This window comes from Protopterus annectens, chromosome 2.part1, assembly GCF_019279795.1.
Source record: "Protopterus annectens isolate FY-2018-M chromosome 2.part1, PAN1.0, whole genome shotgun sequence".
Classification (NCBI taxonomy): Eukaryota; Metazoa; Chordata; order Ceratodontiformes; family Protopteridae; genus Protopterus; species Protopterus annectens.
This window is the reverse complement of record NC_056729.1, coordinates 1,297,758,303-1,297,781,502: the sequence shown is the minus strand read 5'-3', so window position 1 is coordinate 1,297,781,502 and position 23,200 is coordinate 1,297,758,303.

Genomic DNA, 23,200 nt, shown 5'->3' with positions numbered 1-23,200 from the left:
ACGTATTTATACCAGATGTAAGGTTTCAGCTGAGAGATATGTATTTCCTTTGTTTGTTGCTCTGTTCAGAGTCAGGCTGACCATCAATTCCAATCCTGCTGTTAGAAAATATTTTTTCTCTATTTTTCCTTCCCAGAAGCTAAGATAGAAGTTAGTACTTTAGTTATTGCTGCCAATTAGCATATAAAATCTTGTGATATATCCACAGGGTTGATTTTTGTTTCTGATATCTGGAGAGCTGTAGTTTTGCAGTGTTTAAAGAATGGCGGCCATCTTTGAATCCCGTGTGTGTGCATTTCTGATGGGAGTCATCATTACACGGCTCCAGTGCATAGCCAGCATCCCCCACAAGGTGGCCATGTGGGATGTCCCTCCTGACAAATGCCTGATACAGCTGTGAGGCATGCCAGATATGGGAGTCATGGTAGCTTCCAGGGCTGCCAGCACACACATCCATGATTATGCCCTGGGCATTGCACACAACCTGGCAGTTGATGGAGTGGAATCCCTTGTGGGTTATGTAGCGACTACCATGCTCACCGGGTGGTGACTTGATTTGTATGTGTGTGCAGTCTATCGCACCCAGTACCTCCGGGTAGTGTGCCACATGGTGGAAGTGACACATATTGCTGGCCAACTCCTCCTGAGTTCAGGGGAAGTATATATGCTCATTGGCATGTGGTAACATGGCATCCAGGAACTGGTGTAGTACCCTGGATGCTGATGCCTGTGAGATCCCCATTATATCTCCAGTTGGCCTTTGAAAGGTACCTGTGGCTAGTATTCACATGCTTACACATACCTTCATGTCCACTGGGATGGGTTCCCCTCTGTTATTTCTGGTTCTCAGGCATGGCTGGCACAGCTCCACTATTTGCTGTAAGATGTCCCTGTCCACCCTGTAACACTCTACTATCTCCGGATCATGTAGCCCCAGGTAGGTTACCCTTGGTCTGAACACTCTTCTCCTCCTCCGGGGCCTGCGGTGGTTGTCGGCATCATCCTCCACAACACCATCAGTCTCTAACACATGCTGATGAATCACAGCTATGGCAGCTCCCAGCATGTACATTTTAAAAGTTCCCTGTGTGTTTACACCTATGGTGCAGTGTTTGGGAATTCACAGGTGTGTGTAAGGTGCTTTCACACTTTATACTATTGTGCTGTGAACACCGATGATGTCATAGGGTGTGTATGTACGATCGTAGCTACAGGGTATCTTATGTGTTTTACTACTGGAACTACTATTGTGGTGCCTTTGGTGTTGAATTACATTTGGCTGCTGTGGATTACCTCTTGACCTTCCCTTTACATTTCTGCATGTTGCACCTACCATTTTCTGGCATGCATCCTGCAGCCTACTTTCATTTGTACTTTCCTGGACCTGGTGTATCTTGCGTTATGTGTGCTACTGCCGGTCTGCTGTCAGTTTGCTTTGCTCTGCTGTGTCAGGTCTCCTATCTTTGCAATCCAATACCCCCCCTCCTTTCTTTGCATTCTAATGCCTCCCCTATCCTGTTTTGCAGGTTTCTGCAAGCAGACTTGTCAGCTGCCATCGATTGGCCATTGTGGGTTGATTGGTGTTGATTGCTCATTAGTACTCCAATTACCCTACTTCAGCATTTCCTTCTTTTCTTCCCCTGACCTTCCTGTTTGTGCTATTGTTCGCGGCGCGTGCATCTGATTACTGGGTTTTGGGCACGTTTTCATCCCCATACACATGCGCTTTTGGGCACCATGTGTGCTCTCAGCTAAACGATTCTATACCTTCCTCCCCACCCCTGTCCTGCAGCTTTGCTTAGCAACGGACAGGCCAGATTTGCATTGCTCCAATGTGCTTACTGCTACGGTGGCACACCCCTCTGCTGATGCCATGTATCTCCTCTGAGCCACTCCTCGGTGTTATACCACTGCACCGTATGGTACAACCTTCATCCGGCGGGACATTTGCGATTCAGTATTATCTGCTCATTTGCATGGCATTGACTACTAATTCATAGTTACCGCACCGAACACTATCGCAGGCCCTTAGCAACCCTTGCACCTTGGTTGTGGTGTTCCATTCCTACCATTGTGTATTATGCTGTAAACCTGATTTCTATTACGTTGCGATTTTATGACATTTTTATATTATTTCTTTTTGTTACAGCTTCTGCACACATGCCCTGTGGTTGTGCTGTGCGTTACTGTGGACATGACATTAAATGTTGTAATTTTCGTGTTGTGCATCTTTTCTTATGCCATTGGCTGTGTATTTCGCCATTGGCATATATTAACGTTGTGATACCTGGGTCTGGCCCGCTTCCATAGCTCCGATGTTCTGTTTGGGAAAATGTAAACCGTGTTTTTTGGTTTACATTTCCGTGGGCTTACGCTACGCCTGCACCACTTCATGAATCACTATATGCCTTCATTTGCATGGTGCTACACTGCGCATGGGGTGATTAGCATACCTAAGCCAGGGGCTGCGCAGTTCTGGCATACGCCGGTAGTGCACGTGGAATTGGATTGTACCTGAATCACTCGACGGCCATATTTGGCATTATACGCCTATGCTATGCCTGCACCTGGCGCAAGCTTCATGAATCCCGGGGCCCATATTTTAGAAATGGGACTCAGTGGTTCAATGGTAACTTCTAATTATACTGAGATCACATAGTGCTGTTTTGATAGAAGCTTGTGCCAGAGTCCTGAAAAAGAGTATATAACAGATAAATCTCAGATTCTAAAGAAGCAATGCAGGTACCCTCTTGGACCATGAAAGTGTAAACAGGTCAATGAACTTTTTGCATCTACTTGTGTGAATGTGGGAGACTGATAGCTCAGTTTGCTTTTGTGGGCTTAGAAAAGGCATATGAACATGTGCTCTGACATATTGCAGGAAGTCCTGCAGAAGGACAAAATATCAGGGCCTCTACTGCAGTGTTGACTACTCTTTGCATGGATGTATAAAAAGTTGTGTTCTCATTTATGGCAATAAAAATAAGTTGTGGAAAATGGATATTAGCTTTTCCAAGAGTTTGCCTTATAACAACAAGGCACAGCTGAAGTTGGAAATTATTGAAATAAGGGGACATATTGGTAAAAGCTGTGTTGTATTCATATGATATCCTTTTTGGACTCAACTGAATATTATCTACCACATACAATTATGTGATTTCTTGATAAGTGGGAAGTAGCTGTAATGGGAATCTGCACTTACAAGTCAGACGTCATTGCAATGCCACAGAAAAAAAATAAAATGCTCTCTCCTGGTTGGAAGGGAATAGCTGCCTCTGCTAGTATGCATGACTGAGTGTTGCATTTCCAGAGAGTTTGGATTTGTCAAGGTCATGTCATGTTTACTCAACCTGGTTGACATTTTTGAAAAGGTCACCAATGCAATGGATGAAGGTAAAATGGTACAAATAGCATACCTCAATCTGGATAAAGCTTTTGACACACCCCACTTAGTTTGTTTAGCTTTTCTGCTGGATTGCCCACTGGCTCACAGATAGGATGCAGGAAATCAAAATAGGGGAAGTTACTCACACAAAGTTGCCAGTCACCAATGGAGTCTCAAGAGATTCTGTGCTGAACATTTCCTGTTTGGCATCTACTTCACTGAAATCAAAGTCACACTTCATTGAAATCAAAGTCAATACCAAAGGGCTCTGGGTGACTAAGTCTGCAGAGGACAGCAAGCTAGGAGCAGTCACTGACTCCCCAAATGACTTAGCTGTCCCGCAGGAAGGTTTGTCTCAAATTAATAACTGGTGCTAAAATCATGGACCAAAACTAAATGCTAAAAAAATGCATTATCATATCATTTGGGAAACTATTTATCTTGGGGAACTGCCACATTGCTAATTGGCCCCTAGGAGTTAACCCATTTATTTGGGAATGGGGAACTTTTGTGGACAGTGACCTAACTTTCTACCAACACATATCCATTGTCATAACAAAGTTCTTTTATATTGGACAGCTCTTCTGCAAAGAGATTGTGTCTAGATCTAGGAGGTGTCATTGTTCCTCTTTACTCATCCCTCGTTAGGCCAGTCTTTGAGTATAATGCACTATCTGGCATGCATTTGCCCAAACACATGCAAAACTACAATATTCACAGAGACACTTTACTAAAAGGATACACAGTCTAAATAATATGTCCTATATAGACCTTCTTGAAGTCCTGTCACTGTATTTGGTATCCTATAGATTGCTAAGGGGTGACCTGTGTCTGGCATACAAGGCATCCTCTGACCCAATTTTGATGAATTTACTGCACGTCAGCAACTCAAATGGCATCCCAGGGGATACCACTGCTGTGGAATAAACTTACCATCTGCATAAAACAAAGATCATCCCTGTCCATATTCAGGCACAAATTGGATCTATGGCTGGTAACCAGAAAATTTACCCCATAACTATCCTCTGCATTACTAATGGGTGGAGGCAGCTCCTAAATGCTTTATCCCATGTGAGGGTCCCCTCATATTATTTATGATATGATCCCAGTTATTTTCACTTGGGATAATATATAATTATCGGCCATGGAATGTGTATGGCCAGTTTTACACCAAATGGGATTGGTTAATTCACGAAAAAAAAGGAAACTGACTAGGCTTAAAATGACTGACAAGGGCAGCTAGAATAGTACTTACACATGAATCTATGAACCTATGCAGCCTACCCTGCATGACCATGTACTATGTATATGGAATATGACCATAGATTCAAATAAGTTAAGACCATAAACAAGAGCCAGATATGGAATATGCAAAATAGAAACATACGGTTGTTCATATGACTCACTAATTCATGGCTGACAGGAAGGTGATATGTAGTCAAATGAACAGTGTGACATTAGATGGTTGTTCTATTGAAAGCTACTGACTGCAGTAAACCACATGGTCAGAGGATCAAAAATCCCAAGCTGGATCTTGATAAAACAAGATAAAATGATTTGTCACTGATAGCCAAAAATAACTTTGTGTTAAGAATTTTGAAACGTATACTTTATTTAAAGCTCCTATTTCCTGCAGTTAAGATTGTTTCATCTAACATTATAAAGTTAAAGAAAGGCCTGAGTCACAAAGTCAAGTAAACAGCAAAGCAATATGCTAATAACATACCGTATAATGAGTAACAATGGGTGTGGGGGGGTAACACTCATAGGTTCATAGGTGTACACTAGGCTAATGGTCCTGGAACCTTTACAAGCCTAGCCCATAGAAGTGCCCTGGCATCGTGCCACCCGGCGTTAGTTCCCAGTGCCTCTATTACTGCCACTGCAGTGATCCCCGGGGTAAATTTTCTATTTCCCATCCACTCATCAAGATTTCTCTTGAAGAGGGCCACTGAGGTGCTCTGCTTGACAGGTATGGGAAGTCTATTCCAAAACATGGGCAGTCTCTGTGTTATGAACCTGTCCCTCCAGCAGTTCTGTTGATTGTGGAAATGAGGTTCCGGTCTCTGGAGTGTGTGATGTGGAAGGATTTGGATTTCTTTAGATGTAGCATTTCTAGCAACCCTAGAAAGAGAAATTGAGCAACATGAAAATATAATTGTCTTTCGCAAACACAACAAATTAAGTAGACATTGCAGCTTATAGAGAAAAGACTGCTCATACTGATTTTGTTTCTAATATTTATTTATTTTATTTTATTTATTTAAATTTGTTGACCGGGAGTGTCCGACTGGACATAGGTCCATTTTCAGCGGAGGCCCGGGGAGAAAAGCTCCACAGTAAAATAAACAGACAGTAGTTACATTGGATTACATAGCGATTAACAATTTAACATAGCAATTACTTACAACATATTTACAGATGAAGAACATAGTATATCAGTAGACAACTAGAATCTTTATCTGTGAAGTACATAACAGACATTAACAAATGTTACAATGAGAAGTTCCTGCTATATAATAAGTACTAGGTTTATGAGCATCTGAGCTTGCTATAATCAAGGTAGTTAGTGGAGTGGAAAGAAAGGTAGTGGTTGGATGGGGTGGATGATATTAGAGTGGGAGTTGCAAGGGCATAGCCAGCATGTTTTTAGGTGCGCTTTTAGTAAAGTTTTGAAGTGGGTGCATGATGGTATGGAGGTAATTGTGGGTGGGAGTGATTTCCATAATTTGGCTATGGCACAAGAGAATAGTGCTTCACCAACAGAGTTATTGGCTTTAGTGATCTGCAAGTTCATAGGTTCATAGGTTCATAGGTTCATACTAGGCTATCTGCCCGAGGGCATTTACAAGCCTAGCCCATAGTTTTGTGGCTTACGCCACCCCTTTAGTATGGGGAACTATACCCATTATTTTGCTGTGCCTCTGTTGAGCAGTGACACTGAGGTAATCCCTGGGGTATATCTGCGATCTCCCATCCATTGGTCAAGATTTCTCTTGAACAAGGCCAGCGAGGTGCTCTGCCTCACATATACCGGGATTTTATTCCACAGCATAGGGAGTCTTTGGGTGATGAATCTATCCCTCCAGCACGTCCTATTAATAGCCGTGTCGAGGTTTAAGTCTCCGCCCTTGTGGCTCTGACGGATCTAGATTTTTGAGGTGAAGCATATTCATCAAATCTGGGTTTGACATGGCCTTGTATGTTAGGCAAAGGTCACCTCTGAGCAAGCGGTGGCGACTGAATAGAGCTGGAGTTCTTTCAGTCGGGCAGCATAGGACAGATGTTTGAGACCCTTTATCCTTTTGGTGAGGAACTTTGTGGCCTCTCCAGCTGCTGCAAGTGTCGGGTCAGATACATTCCGAATGGGGCATTGTACTCAATCATTGGTCTGATGAGTGATGAGTATAGGGAGACTATGACCTCCCTTGATCTAGATGAGAATCCCTTCATGATAAGGTGGGCAATGTAGAAGGTCTTCCTAACTACTTTAGCTACATGGGTGTTGAATGACAGACTACTATCAACCTGGGTCCCCAGGTCCCTGATAACTTCTTCTGTACTCAGTGGATTGCCACCTATTTGGTAGCTAGGGGTAACCTTGTTTTTCCCGAAGGGTATGACTATGCATTTTTGGCATTTAACTTTAGGCCATGGCTCTGGCACCAGTTATCCGTTTCTGTGAGACCCTTCTGAAGGATATCTGTGTCAGATGTGTTTTCTACTATGGCGCCCAGTTTGCAGTCATCTGCAAACTTTGTCAGCCATAACCCTCCTGTGTTTGCTTGTACTTCGGAAAAGTAGATGCCAAACAAGAGTGGGCCCAGGACTGAGCCCTGTGGTACACCACTTGTGACAGGCTTTGAGTCTGACATGGCGCCAGCAACTCTGACCCTGTGGGTTCTGTCACTCAGCCAGTTTGCAACCCATCTTGTGATGTATGGGTTAACATTTAAGCTGATGAGTTTTTCAATGATACCCGAGTGGGGTATTGTATCAAAGGCCTTCGCCAGATCGAGGTAGGCTGTATGGACTGCCTTTCCCTCATCAATGGCTTTGGTGACTGTTTCAAAAAGTCAACCAAGTTTAGAAGGCATGATCTGCCTTTGACAAAGCCAAACTGGGATGGATCCAAAGTCTGCAAATTCCCTATGTCTTTATTTATGAGGTCCATTATGATCCTCTCCATGGCTTTGCAGATAAGGCTTGTCAAGCTAATGGGCGGTAATTTCCAGGGTCGGTGGAGGCACCGCCTTTGTGAAGTGGGACCACAGTTGCAGTGCGCCACTCCTGGGTACGTATCCAGAGGTAAGACTATGATTAAACAGCTGTCCTAGCTGTGGGTTTAATTCCTCGTTGAGTTCGTGGAGCACACAGCCGGGGACACCATCAGGTCCCATGGATGCTGTGTTTTTGCTTTGGAGAGAGCAGTTCTCACTTGGGCGTTGGAGATGTTTGGGGGCTGCAATCGCTTGGTATAGATATCTCTCCTTTTGGGGAGGGAGTTTGCACTGAACCTGTCAGCCAGTATGTTGGCAATGTCTGTAGGATCAGTAATCTTCACATCATTTTGAACTAGTTCTGAGCATATCTGGGAGTTTCCTCCCAGGTTTCTAACATAGCTAAAGAAGGCCTTATGATTGTCTTTTGAGTCTTTAGCTATTTTCTCTCAAAATTTGCTTTGGATGATTTTATGAGAGCTCTTAGTTTTTACTTATAGTGATCAAGGGTGTCTTACCTTTTAAGGATTTTGCTCTATCTTGTAGTAGCTTCCTCCTTTTGTTGTAGAGTTTGTTTATGGCTGGGGTCCACCAGAGTGGACGCTTGCCTTTGGTACAAAGAGTCTTTGTTTTGCTTGGGATTGCCTTATCCATGCAGTCCTGCAGGTGCTGGTAGAAGGCATTTGTAAGTGATTCAGCGGCTTGAGTACTGTTTTCCGTCCGCTCGGGGCCTTAAAGGAGACCACACTAGTCTTTAGAAGTGTGAAGTCGGCTTTCGACAAGTTCTTTACTGTGGTCTTTTTTATTTCAGGTGGGGGTGGGATGAGGACCTCCAGCGAGATTAGTTTGTGATCTGATCTCACCAGTGAGGGGTATACTTCGGTGTTGAACATTGTGCTCCCATGTTCGTGATGATGAGATCAAGTATGTTTTCTCCTCTTGTGGGGATGGTGACTAGTTGTTCCATGGCATTTGAGTTTATGAATTCCAGGAACTTTTGGGCTAGGGTGTTTGGGCTTGAGTAGTGTTCCCAGTCTATATTAGGGTAATTGAAGTCACCTAGTATGATGGTGTTTGATGATACATTTATCCCTCTAGTGTTTTCAGGAAGGCCATGTGAGGTTCCTGAGTTTGTGAGGGTGGCCTGTAACATGCTACAATTTGCAGAGCAGTCTTGCCTATGGTTAATTGCACCTGGATGGTCTCCGATGCATCGTGCGTTGCCACCAGTCTTGAGGTGTGGGTGTCTTTGATGAATATGGATACCCCTCCTTTCTTGGTATTGTCCGGATTTTGGGGCCGGAACGCATGATAAGAGGTAAAACCTGATAGTGCTGGGGTGCTCTCAGGAGCCTTGAACCAGGTTTCTGTCACTGCACAGACATCGATGTTCTCCATACTGAGAAGGGCCTCGAGTGCGTGCATTTTGAGATTTAGACTTCTGGCATTGAGCAGCATTACCCTTAGTTTTTTTCCTTTTTTGTGTTCTAGGGTGGTAGGTTTAGAATTTGAGCCTTGCCTAAAAAAGGCACAATGGGGGTGGCAAGAGCCTTTGCCAATATCCGGAATCCCAGGGGTGACAGGTGCAAGCCGTCCCTTGTGAAGCAGCGTGGCTTGTCCAGCATGTCATCCCAGGCAGACAGACATTGGATCCCCTTTGAATGACACCAGAGTTTAAGCCAATTGTTTAAGCTGATCATCTTATCTCTGTATTGTGGCATCATTCTTGGTGAATTTTTTTGTTGCTGGATCTTAGTGGTCTGGTGGTGCAATAGGGTTGGAGTAGATTCTGGAGGGATGGGCCATTTAGTGGATGGTTTACTAGTTTGTGGGTAAGTGATAGTTGATACCACTGAAGGAGGTGAGGGAGTTCAAGCTAGCCCAGTTCAGCAAGTGAGAGACAGTGGTGACTACGGTAGGATGCCCCTGTGGTGAATTTGGTGATTTTGTTGTAGCAGGTCTATAGCTTGTTTAGATCACATTGCCTTAGGTTGGTATATATTTGGAGAGGCATAAAGTAGGGTGGAGATAAGGTGGGAATTTGCTATTGAAATCTTTGCTGATTTGGTGAGAAATTGCTTATTTCTGTATAACGCTCCTAGTTTTTTGTGGACTTTTTTTGGTCATGGATATGTGAATGTCAAATTTTAGTTTATTGTCTATTTCCACTCCTAGCAACTTGGTGTGTTCAGTTGGGTATATAGTGGTGTTGTCTTTTGCTGTGATGTTAAAGTGAGAGTTGTTTTGAGTATGTTTGGTGGGTTGGAAGATGAGTAGTTTAGTTTTGTTTGGGTTGAGTATTAATTGGGCATTGGATAACCATGTTTCAACAGAGGAAAAGGCTTCCTGTGTGACTTTTTGCAGTTTGGGTAGGGACTGGTCTGAGCAGATGATGGTCGAGTCATCTCTGTATTGTATGAGTGTGCCATGTTTGGTGGCAGAGGCTAGATTATTGGTGTAAACAGAGAAGAGTAGGGGTCCAAGAATGGATCCTTGGGGAACCCCTATGGAGACAGGTAGTTGGGGAGATATGTCATTCTGCCATACAATGGATTGTTGGCAGTCAGACAGGTAACTCTGAAACCAGTTGGTGACTGATTGTGAGAAGGATAGGTTATTGAGGACAGAGATAAGTTGTTTGTGTGGGACCATGTCAAATGCTTTAGATAGGTCTAGGAAAGTAGCAGAGGAGAAATAGCCATTGTTTTTATGCTGAAGGATAGTGTTAGTAAAGGAGAGTAAGGCAGTGGTGGTGCTATGGTTTGGTCGGAAACCATGCTGAGTACTGGAAAGGAGGTTGTTAGGAAGGAGGTAGTCTGAGACCTGAGAGTGTATGCATCTCTCTAGTATTTTGGAGAGTGGAGAGAGAATAGCTATGGGGCGGTAATTGGTTAGTTCTGTGGAGGGTCCGCCTTTGTGGAGGGGAATTATATGTGATACTTTCCACAGTGTGGGAACGTAACTTTCTAACAGAGATCGGTTAATCAAGATGGATACTGGGTAGGCCAGAGCATCAGCTGCGATTTGTAGGTGTTCACTTGGGAGGTTGTCTGCTGCTAATTTGGTGGGTATAAGTTTAGTTAAGAGTTTTTTTATGTTGGAGGTAGGTACAGGAGTAAAAGAGAAGGCAGTGGGGAGATTACTAGTTGAAGGTGTGGGTTGGAGGAGGGGTTGTGTTGTTTAGCTAGTGATAGTATGGTTTGGGTGAAGTGTGTGTTGAATGAGGTAGCAATATTTTCTGAGGAGTGAGGGATGTTAGGAGGAGGGGTACTGACTTTACCTGGGTGGAGGATGGAGTTTATGGAGGACCAGAATTGTTTGGGGCTGTTTTGTGAGGAGTCTAGGGTTGACTGGTAGTATTGGAATTTGTCCTGTTTTATTAGCTTTTTGACTCTATTGCGTAGTTCTAGGAATTTCTGTGTAGCTGAGGGGTTTTTGGTTTTGTGCCAGTGCACCCAGGCTTTATCCCTGTTTTTCATTTCTGACTTAGTGGTTTTCTGTAGCCATGGGGAGGGTTGTGCTTTGGTTCTGGAAAATCTTATGGGGGCATGGTAATTAAGGATGTTCAGGAAGGTAGTATTAAAAAATTCAACTGTGTCATCTAGACTGAGGTACTTTAGAGGATGCCGGTTACATTCTTTGAGGGATGAGATGAATGTGAGTAGGTTAAAGTTTAGTTTTTTTACATATTTGACAGTAGATGGCAGGTTTAGCTTGGTATAGGTATTTTTTTGAGTAGGAATGTTGGGGAGTGATCACTGAGGCTATCTGATAAGCAGCCTGTTATATATGACTGGGGGCTCTTACTGACTAGTATCCAATCCAGGGTAGTGTGCTTGCTGGAGTTTTTATTTATCCTGGTTGGTGACTGGACTAGTTGGGTGAAGCCATGAAGGTGTACATGATGGGTTGGATTGTTGCCAGAACAGGATTGCCAGTCAATATTGAAATCACCTAAGATGATAGTTTCTTGGGGGAGATGGTGGGTAGACCAGCTGAGGAGGTTTTCTAGTGGTGGGATGTTTTGGCCAGGTGGGAAGTAGCATCCAATTATGTTGATGGTTTTGTTTTGGTTAATTTTGAGGTTGGTATATATTATTTCTTTATTGCCTATTTGTGGAGCTGATGATTTTAAGATCTGGATGTTTAGATGCTGTTTAAATATTATAGCTACACCCCCTCCTTTTTTGTTTAGCCGGTCTACTCTTAGTATGCCATAGCCTGTAGGGAGTATTTGCTCACTGGTAATGTAAGGTTTTAGCCAGGTTTCTGTCAGGATGACTATATCTGGGGAGTACAAGTCTATGGTGTCATGGAGTTCATGGACTTTGTTGGATATACTTCTAATATTTAGGCTTAGTAGAAGGAAGTCACTTGGCTTTCTATTGGCTGTAATATGGGAGAAGTTGTGGTTTCTAGTCTGATTATGAGGATTGGGGTTGGAGATGGTAGGGCCAGGGTTGGGGTGGATGTCTCCATTTAGGGCTAGTTTTGATATGAATGAGATTATTAGTTTTCTCAGTTTTTGAATGTGTTTGTTTATAAGGGAAACTTTATGATTGTGCTCTGTGGGTAATAGGTATGGTGGGAGGGTTACTATGTTAAGTTGTAGGGATGCTTTATGTTTGAGTAATATAGTTGGTAGAATATGTGGGGGGTGCATAGGGATGGTTCTTGAGCTGGTGGAAGGGGAGCTGAATGTGGGTGAGACACGAGTGGTGGTTTGATTAGTAGTACAGTGGTAGTGGTTGAGTGGGGGAATGATGGAGCTTTGGTAGGATGTTAGATATGCAAGGAGAGTGCATGCAGTGAGCATAGGAAAGGTATGCTTGTACATGTTAGTTGAGGAGGTGTGATAGTAGAGAGAAGATGGAGGAGGTAGTGTTGGGTTAGCACTGTGGTTGGCTATTGGAAAGATGGGAGGGGTTTGAGTACAATAAAGGTGGGACCACTGGGGGCAGGAGGGAATAGGGGGCAGGGTGGGGGGCAAAGCAGGTAGAGACTCTGTTAGTTGCTCGTATGAGGGGGATGGAAACAATCACAAAGCAAAGACAAGTATGTGTTAAGAAACAATCACAATTGACCAAGGACTGCTCTGAAACTGTAAGTCAATAATAAAAGCAAATTCACTTTAAATACCAATAAAGTGAATAATATGATTGAAAGACAAACTAGCCAGTTAGGAGCAATGAATACTGAGGGACATGAACAAAGAGATAGGACCAACATTACAAACGGATGTCCTAGCACTTCTGGTTTTAACTTACGAAATGAAAGGCAAGTGTTCAACAGCAATGGCGAAAACAGAGACATTAGCAGTAGTCACAATGAACACAATGGTTCAAGACCTAAAACTTTTTTTCAAAAGAAAGATTTGAAGCTTCTAAAAGCCAAACTGATGAGAATGAGGGCTCAGACAGCATCAGATTCTTCAATGGACATTTAACTGAACAAGCAAGTGACTTTTTTAACATTCAAAACTTGTCAGATTTTGAATTAAATGAAAAGCTTAAAGAAATATTAAGTTTGGGTTTGGCTTTTGTGCCTACTAAATGAGCAAATGTTGTGAACACTCTTTTAGAGTTAAAGAAGTACACTCATAACCTAATTTTAAACTTTATTTTGAAGGACATACCTTGCCAGACATCTAATTACGTTAAGCCTTCTGTATATAACAATGCATTATACAACAACCCCCCCCCATTAATATTCCAAAACATGCACGCTGATTGGTCAGCATGCACGTTGTAAATCAAAGACTTATACTAATGGAAAAAGGTCCGGTCGCCCAGACTTTTTCCATTAGTATAAGTCTTTTTTTTTTTCTTTAGCAATGGAGAACAGAAGATCTCCGTTGCATTTTAGAAACTGTCTCACTATGTTAAAGGAGTTTAACATAGTGAGACAGCTTTAAAAAAAGTAACAGAGATCTTCCTTTCTCCGTTGCTTTTTTTAAAGCTGTCTCGCTATGTTAAATGGGTTTAACATAGTGAGACAGCATTAAATAAAGCAACGGAGATTCTGTGTTGCTTTTTTTAAAGCTGTCTCGCTATGTTAAACTCCTTTAACATAGTGAGACACTTTGTAAAAAGCAAATGAGATCTTGCTTTCTCCGTTGATTCCACCCACAGCTCTGATGTACTGCGTAAGCATACACATGCGCAGTACATCAGACCTGCAGCCGAATACCAGGCAGCTCCAGCAGGGCAGCACAGAGGCATTATACAATGCCATTATTTAAGAAAAGTAAGTATTTTTTTTTTAAATAATGTCATTGTATAATAGCAATAACCCACTTCTGGGTGTGGGTAATGCTGGATTTACCTACAGTTGTCTTTGTTTGGCCAAACCACACAAACCGTGGGTAAATCCAGCATTATCCACACCCAGGCGTGGGTTATTGCTTAATTATTAAACACACTTAAAGTGTTTGAAAATGTATGTGAAGAAGAGATTAGGAATGGTTTAAACAATGTCACTCATTATAATAAGTTTTATAATTTAGATGCAAGTGAAAGAAAAGCATTACTTGAATTAAGACAGACAAAAACCTAAGGATTATGAAAAGTGATAAAGGGAGTACATTAGTAGTAATGAATATAGATAGATATAATAATAACATGTTGACATTTTTGAACAACGAAGCAGATTATAAAAAAAGTTAATTTAAGTGATATACACAAAAGCTTTAATAAAATATATAATTTTTTGTATGATAGTTTAATGATACGAAGTCACAGACTTTGAAATTTATAGCGTCTGTGTAGTTGATAAATTGAAAGTTGGAACACTGTTTGGAATACCAAAAGTCCATAAGGACCAAGTGAATACACTTTTCAGGCAAATTGTCTCTTCATTTAACTGTGCTATACAAGGAATTTCATTAGTGATAGATTCAGTGTTGAATCCACTTATGCAAAAGGTAGATTTTACATAAAAGCTGCGTGGGACTTTTTAGACAAAATGAGGGAATTTTTATTTCATTCTAAGTTTGAACCTAGCAGACATAATGTTTACAGTTGATGTGACTGCTTTGTACACCTCTATCCCTCATGATGAGGGTGAGAATATGTCAGAGAATTTTTGGATAAAAATATCAAATTAACCAATTCTAGGGTTAATTTTCTTTGAGAATTGATTGAATTGTTACTAGATAATATATATTTTTTATTTTAATGGCAAATATTAAAAGCAAACAAAGGGGGTAGCAATGGGGTCTTCGGCAGCCCTCTCATTTGCCAATATTGTAATGGGGTGGTGGGAAATTATTATTTTAAGTGAAATGTATGGTGTATTCCAGATTTGCTACTTCAAAAGATTTGTGGATGACCTGCTTTTTTTAGTGTAGAGAGCAACAGTGATACTGTTAGACATTTTATTGAAATTCTTAATAACAAGTCAGTTTTTTTTGGAATTTACAATGGCTGAGTGTAGTTTACCTGTTAATTCTTTGGACGTTCATTTAGAATGGAGTGCTAGTTTAAATAATTTTGTTAGTGGTATACATAGAAAGAAAACATTTACAAACAGCTACTTACACAATAAAAGCAATCACCCTGAATTAATTCGAAGAAACATACCAAAAGGTCAATTCTTTCATGCTAGCAGAATGACTATGTCGATGTTCTCCATTTTGAAGAGTGCTTCGAGCAAGTGCATCTTGAGATTTAGACTTGAGCAGCATGACCCTCAGATTGCATTTATTTATAACTGTTACAGTGGTAATTTGGTCTTTGGAACATTACCTAAAAAAGGCACTATAGGGGTGTCAAGAGCCTTAGCCAGTATCTGGAAACCCAGGGGTGGCAGATGCAGGCCATCTCTGGCAAAGCATCAAGGTCTGTCAATCATGTCATTCCAAGCAGACAGATACTGGATCCCCTTAGAATGACACCAGAAACTTGGCCAATTGTTGAAGTCAATTATTTTCTTCTTGTACTGCGGTATCATTCTGGGCGATGGTATGATGCTGCTCAAGGCTAGGGTCATACCTGCCTGGGCACATAATCTGACAGTTCCTCCATGTCTCTTTTCATGTAGTCCAGGGAGGTGCATCTCAGGTCATTCACACCCACATGGGCAGTGACAGAGTCATAATTGTACTTGTTGTTAAGTGACCTGAGTGTGTGTGTTATGTGTCGGATTCTGGCACTTGATAAACAGCTGACTGTTACATTCTCCTTATCTAGCCTAGTGAGTGGGACATCAGTGTGCCTTACTATTGAGTCACCTATGATTAGTGTATTGGGGAAAGCTGTTTTGCCTTAGGGGCTTAGGTTGAGGGGCACACTCTGTAGATTAGGTATGTGTCTTGTGGTTTGTGCATTATTCATTATGACCTCTAGTATAATAATCCATCAGATGTAAAACTGATGGAGTACACTTGATAAACATGAGTCACAGACCCAGAATCAGGCCACCAATTAATGATTTAACACCCGGTTCTTCATGAACATGTGGTGCACTGCTGGAGAGAGGTGGCCACCTTCAGTCTGCACTCCAACCCAGTGATGAGAGGTTCTCCTCGCTGAACTTATGGCAGACTATCCCCGGCTAACTGGAGATCTGTGGTGCTGTGGTATTGTTACATTTAGGTGGGAATCTGACTTAGAGGTGTTCAGTCATAATCCCACAGATGGTAGCTTTGCACCATTGGCTCCTCAGTAAAGCACATATATCAAATGTCTGAACCTGGGGTTCATAGGTTCATAGGTTCATAGGTAGGTACTAGGCTATTGGCCCTAGGGCCTATACAAGCCTAGCCAAAAAGGTACCCTGGCTTTCGCCACCCAAGAAAATTATTTTCCTGTGCCCCTGTCAAGCAGAACCACAGAAGTGATCCCCGGGGTGAATTTCCTATTACCCATCCAATCATCAAGATTTTTCTTGAAGAGTGCTAATGAGGAGCTCTGTTTGACATAGATAGGTAGTCTGTTCCAGAGTATGGGAAGTCTCTGAGACAGGAATCTATCCCTCCAGCATGTTCTGTTTATTGTGGTGACAAGGTTTAGGTCCCTAGAGCATGTAGCTTGGAGGTATTGGGATTTCTTTAAGTGGAGCATGTCTAACAGCTCTGGTACCGAGCAGAATTTCTATATCAACAACACAGCATCAGTATGGTAAAACTAACCTATCTCATCCCAGCTCATGTTCCCTATTAGTGGGTGAACAATTCAACTCTTGGTGAATTTTGCTTCACAATGATAGGAAGAGCTGACATCGAAGGATCAAACAGCAATATCACATTGAGCACTTGGCCACCATAAGCCAGTTATCCCTGTGGTAACTTTTCTGATACCTGTGGCTTAAAACCCATATTCAAATGGTTTTGAGGGACCTCATTTAGGGGTAGGCAAAAGAAGATGGCAAGGTGACATAGTCTACAAAAGTTAAAAAAAATAAAAATAAATAAATAAATAAAACAAAAAAGGCAAGTAGGGGTAGGATGCATGAGATTATTAAAAAAAGGAAGAAGAAGAAGAAGGGTTAGTCAGTAGGTCTGGTAGGTTGTTTCGCTAGGAGAAAGAAAGGGCTAGAACAAGGTAGAAAGTAAAGGCAGTATGTCTCATTAAATAGGTTAGGTTTACCTAGCGCTGGTAGGGTAAACAAATCACCTTTCATGTGCAACAGTGGAAGACCACCTGGTGTATGGAATTGTAATCTTTCTGTTAGGATGTGTGATTTAAGCATCTGCCTGGAAGTATCTGCTATCTTATAAAGGGAAATAATTAAATTATGGTACATTAATGGCTTTTGAAATAGATGAAGATCACCAAGAGGCATCCACAGTAAAAATGAGTAGACTGAGGGATGCATCTCCTTCTCAGCAATGGGAAATAAGGTGGCCTACCATATAATTCAGGAACACAATGCAAGCTAAATCCAATAGACTCGAATACCAGATACATTGAAAAATACTCTAGATAAATATAGTTTAAAACAAACAGAACAGAGAAAAGTGACAATATCAAAACTAATGATTTGAAAAATAACAGTGGATTGTGATGACTAAGAATAACTATGTCACTGTTTTCTGAATTAACCAGTAACAGATATAAAGCATCACTTAAGAAAGTGTACATCAGAAAAAACTGAAAATATGCAATTTAATCTGAGATATGCATGTTTTTAGTTTTCAGTAACTAGAAAATATCTGAAAACATGTGACTCATATGTATGCAATGTATATCTGTAATTTGTCTATTCCTGTTGCATTAAAATATGTTTGAATTTATAACATTTTCTATTAAGCCTATTTATTGTTTACAACTGAAAGTATATCTTCCTTCTGCCTGGAAATACAGAAATTATACACATGATGTGACGATGAAATTACTCTGCCCCGTGTTGACAAGATCTGTGATTATTCCTAAGCCAGGGCTCTGAAGTGTCAGAAATGACAATTCTAGTAAGGTAATAGCAAGCTATGTCAAGGAAAGCACTCATTAGTATGTAAGTGTGACATTCTGCTATGTTGCATCTGAGGTCCGCATGAAACAATATAAATCAAGTAGCTAAGCATGAAAGGCAACAATTCCAAATGCAGAACTACTCTGAATCATGGACTTGTGAGTTCAGTGCACTTTGTCTATGCCTGATATGTTCTGGAAATTCAGTTATTGTAATTCAAGCCCAGAAAGTATTTCAAGTAAGAATAGCTAGAACAAATTCTCGCTGTAGGTAAATCTTTTCTTTCATGTAAACTATTTGTTCACAAGAATTGTTATCTGTTTCATGATGCAGTTTTGTATTTTCCTGCATACCTAACTAATATTTACACTGCTGAACTCATTTCTTCTTATGAGAAGTTATCTTATTTATTCATTTTTACAAAGTATGTGACTGGTCAACTGCTTACATTGCTATGAAATGATAAAAGGGATAGTCATCTGGTTAAGCTGTTATTAAACTAAAAAAGGATGTTTAATGCTAACTGTTGACAAGCTGTTGCCATCCACCTTTAATTACCAGACTATTCTCATGTATGGCTTCTTTACAACAGTGAAATAAAGACTGGGAGGTCTCCAGCCTAATGGTCTGAAGTGTTGGTAGTTTACTACCTTGACTGAGGACAAAAAGCTGTAGTGTTGGAGAATATTACCAACCTTCCCTGGAAAAATGTGTGTGTGTGTGTGTGTGTGTGTGTGTGTGTGTGTGTGTGTGTGTGTGTGTGTGTGTGTGTGTGTGTGTGTGTGTGTGTGTGTGTGTGTGTGTGTGGAGATTTTATTCAAAGTGCAACTACTGTGGGCAAGTGACACTGGAACACAGTGAAACCAAGAAAAAATAGTGATAAAAGGCTGTGGAGAGTGAGGCCGAAGTGCAAATGTCCAATGTGAAGCCAAGGGAAGAATGGTGTGGGCTCAAACCTTGGTCATCAATGCATCTTCGTTAGGCCAAGCAGCACTTAGTAGATTGCTTATCGATTCATATTTTTTTAAATATATTTTAATCTGTTTAGCATCAGTGGTGTGGCTCAGGAAACCATACCAGAGATGGACATCAGATTTTGCATTTGAGACTTTTATATTGAAAGATTAGTTTAGTCTGGGCAGTAGAAAAGGGGGGAGGGATACTGCATACCATGTTCACTGTCTTAACTTATTAATTAAGTCATTAGGATAAGTTGGAATAAAAAAAATTGACCCTAAAAATTGGTTACAGTTTTGCATTTTCACATATCTGTGATGCCCACAATGTGGCACTGACATTGAAAGAGTGACCTCAGAGAAATGAAACCAAGTGGTAAACCTAATAATTAAACAAAATAAAGCTGTAGATTAGTTAATGTAGTACACATGTTAATTTATGATTAATTTATCTCTGGTATGATTTTTCAATAAGTACTTCTCAGTAGTATTTTATTTTCTATTTTATGTTAGTTTAGGAAGCTTAGCAAGTATTATTTACAAAAAAAAACTGTCTCTGACAATTCCATTTTCTAGGTGCAATAATAGTTCAGCTTTATTAGAATACTTATAAATTAAGCATAATACAATAAAATATAATAACTTGTGATTGTGCTCCTTTAATGGATGAAAATTGGAGCACATATGTGTGCATTCCTCTTTTGGCTTTATAACATATTGTAAGTAGATTGAATTAATGAAAACATATTAATTATCAAAAACAGGTACAACCTCAGCAAAAAAAAAATAATAATTAAAAGCAGTACAGAGAAAAAAGAATGCAGGCACAGTGACATCACTTAAATTTCACCCAGACCTTGGAATGTCCATAAGCTGGGGTAAGCAGATCTTTAGAAGAATCCATGCCTCTGTTACAGACTGTTAAAAGTCTATATGTAATGTCTGAAATAGATGTTAAGAAGAACCACTGGAAGGCAAGAATTAATCAATCAAATGTTACAGCATTTAGTTCTGACATTCAAAAACTTCAAGATCTGGAGGTTATAACTAAGAAAGTCCCAAAGGTAATGATGTGACTGCCTCTACCACCAAGCCAGAAGTTATTAACACCAAGGTTAAGGTGTATATTAAATTATGGGTTACAGTAGAAATTAAACTCCATCAAACTCTTTGCAGGTACGGCAAAGTGCAATGGCCAGGGAAACCCAAATTTCACCTCTCGGAACAACTTTATGATGCAGCGTGGTTTCTAAATGTAGACCCTGCTGCTGCAGACATTTGTACTTGCAAAGTCTGCTTTCAAGCTCTCTAAGACACATATAAAATGCCTCCAACAGTATTGCATCTACTACCAAATCAGTAGACATTATATTCTCCTGCAAGAAGAAATATTTGCAGCATAAGACCAGTATGCACCCTAGACATGTTTCCTGGAATGGTCTGAAAGGCCAGGTTTTAAGGGCTATTATTCTGCATAATAATGATGAGGTGCTTGACTGAACCATTAGTCAGTTAAAGAAAACTTCCTAGAAAGAGGGGATTCACCATCTGAGATAGATAAGATGATAGATGAAGTGCGTCTAACGAGGTACACTAAAGCTAAACCATATTTTTCTGATATTTATTATTTTTTTTTAAGTTTGATGACCGGGGAGGTCCACTGGGCTCAGGGAGCCTGTTTTCAGTGAAGGCCTGGGGAGAAAAGCTCTGCATTACATAGTTTAGTTACATATACAATCATAGTAAAGAAGACACACTTACAATTTCATTTTATGCTAAAGAACAGGAATAAATTCTTTGTTTACATAGTATCTAAATATTTAGGATGGCAGTGGTAACTTAATTGAGAGCGAGAATAAAGACTTAGAAGGAAAAGAGAGAAAAAAAGGTGGGGATGGGTTATTTATAATACATACAATTATGTTATTTACAATATGTACATTTATGTTAGGTTAGCTTGTACTCAGAGTTAGTCAGGTATTTAAGGGGTGGATTGATTATTAGGCTAGGTGGAGTTTTAAAGTTTTCAAAGTTTTCACAAGTCCTTAGAGAGGAAGGAAGACAATTCCATTTTTTAGCTAAGGAAAAGGATAGAAGAAGCTTACATATATATGACATGAAAGACATGGATTAACAGACTGAATTTAGTGCATCCCCGGGATTCATGAACCTTGCGCTAGGCGCACGCATAGCGTAGGCGTTACAATGCCAAATATGGCCACCGAGCGATTCAGGTACGATCCAATCCCATGTGCACTACCGGCGTGCGCCGGATCTGCGCAGCCCCCGGTGTAGGTATGCTAAACACCCCATGTGCGGTGTTGCACCATGCAAATGAAGGCATATAGCGATTCACAAAGTGGCGCAGGCGTAGCATAAGCCCACGGCAATGTAAACCAAAAAAAACGGTTTACATTTTCCCAAACAGAACATAGGAGTAACGGAAGAGTGTCAGACCCAGGTGTCACACTGTTACCATATGCCAATGGCGAAATACACAGAGAATGTCAAAAGAAAACATGCACAACATGTAAATAACAACTTAAATGGCATGTCCACAGCAACCCACATCAGAACCCTTGGACATGTTTGTGGAAGGTGCAATACAATGAAATAATATAACAAGGTTATAAAACAGCAGCGCAATACACAGCAGGGTCACAGCATAATACACCATGGTATGCATGGAACGCCACAACCATGGTGCAAGGGTTGCCAAGGACTCTCGGCAGTGTTCGGAGTGGTAACTATGAATTAGTAGTCAATGCCATGCAAATGAGGCAGATAATACTGAATCGCAAGTCCCCCGCTGGCGTAAGGCTGTACCAAACGGTGCAGCAGTAATACACCAAGGAGTGGCTTAGAGGGAATACATGTCATCTGCAGAGGGGTGTGCCACCGTAGCAGGAAGCACATTGGAGCACAGCAAACCTGGGCTGTACATCGCAAATCACAACTGCAGGACCGGGGTGTGGGGTAATAGTTCAGCTGAGAGCACACAATGCGCGCAGAAGTGCATGTGCACGAGGATGACTATGTTCCCTTAACCTAGTAATGTGACGCTCACCCCGCAAACAACATCGGAAACAGGAAGGTGATGTTAAGAATATGAGGAAATGCGGAAGAAGTGTAATTGGAATACTAATGAGCAATCAACACTAATCAACCCACAAAGGCCAATCGGCGGCAGCTGACAACTCAGCATGCAGAAACTTGCAAAAACAGGATAGGGGAGGCATTTGAATGCAAAGAAAGTAGGGGAGGTAGCAGATTGCAAAGATAGAAGACCTGACACAGCAGAGCAAAGCAGACAGGCAGCACAATGGCGGCAGCACACAATACGCATGATATGCCATGTCCCAGAAAGTACACATGACAGTGCTCTGCAGGATGCATGCCAGAAAATAGTAGGTGCAACGTGCAAAAATAGTAAGGGAAGGTTGAACGGTAATCCATGGCAGGCAAGAGTAATGCAACACCAAAGGCAACAGCGTTGTAGTTCCATCGGTAAAACACGGAAGATAACCCCCAGATACGGCCGTACAAACACACCCTATGACATCATCGGTGTGCACAGCACAATAGTATAAAGTATGAATGCACACAACACACAGCCGTGTATTCCCAAACACCGCACCATAGGTGTAAACACACGGGGAACTTTTAAAATGTACATGTTGGGTGCTGCCGTGGCTGTGATCCATCAGCATGTGTTAGAGACAGATGGTGTTGTGGAGGAGGGTGCCGACAACCACCGTAGGCCTCGGAGGAGAAGGAGAGTGTTCAGACCAAGGGTAACCTGCCAGGGGCTACAAGACCTGGAGATAGTAGAGCGTTACAGGGTGGACAGGGACACGTTACAGCAAATAGTGGAGCTGTGCCGCCACGCCTGAGAACAAGAAACAACAGAGGGAACCCATCCCTGTGGACACAAAGGTATGTGTAAGCTTGCGAATACTGGCCACAGGTACCTTTCAAAGGCCAACTGGAGATATAATGGGCATCTCACAGGCATCAGCATCCAGGGTACTACACCAGTTCCTGGATGCCATGTTACCACATGCCAATGAGCATATATACTTCCCAGATCTAAGGAGGATTTGGCTAGCAATATGCGCCACTTCCACTGTGTGGCACAATACCTGAGGGTACTGGGTGCGATAGACTGTACGCACATACAAATCAAGTCACCACCTGGCAAGCAGCGTAGATGCTACATAAACGCGGGG